We start from the raw sequence: 303 nt of genomic DNA on the forward strand, positions 1-303 counted from the left end.
GCAGGCAGACGCTGGGCAGGAGCCCACGTTCTGGTCCACGAGCAGCAGAGGGAGCAGAGCCTGCAGCATCGGCGACCCGTCAGGTCCAGCCGGGCTGCACCCTGCCCGGTGCTGATGGAAATTGTAATCTAATCTGAATCTTTTATTGCATTTCTTAAAAGGCTGAAAGTATTTACTAGTTTGCCCTGCTGGTCTCTCTGGATTTAAACGTGTTTTGACGATCCAGTTGTCCAGAGCAGAGACCAGTCTTGAGGCTGTGCCGGGAGGTGGCTTGTGCTCACCGCTGCAGCCAAAGGCAGGGGC

The sequence above is a fragment of the Buceros rhinoceros genome, unplaced genomic scaffold (genome assembly GCF_000710305.1).
Source record: "Buceros rhinoceros silvestris isolate BGI_N320 unplaced genomic scaffold, ASM71030v1 scaffold22734, whole genome shotgun sequence".
Classification (NCBI taxonomy): Eukaryota; Metazoa; Chordata; class Aves; order Bucerotiformes; family Bucerotidae; genus Buceros; species Buceros rhinoceros.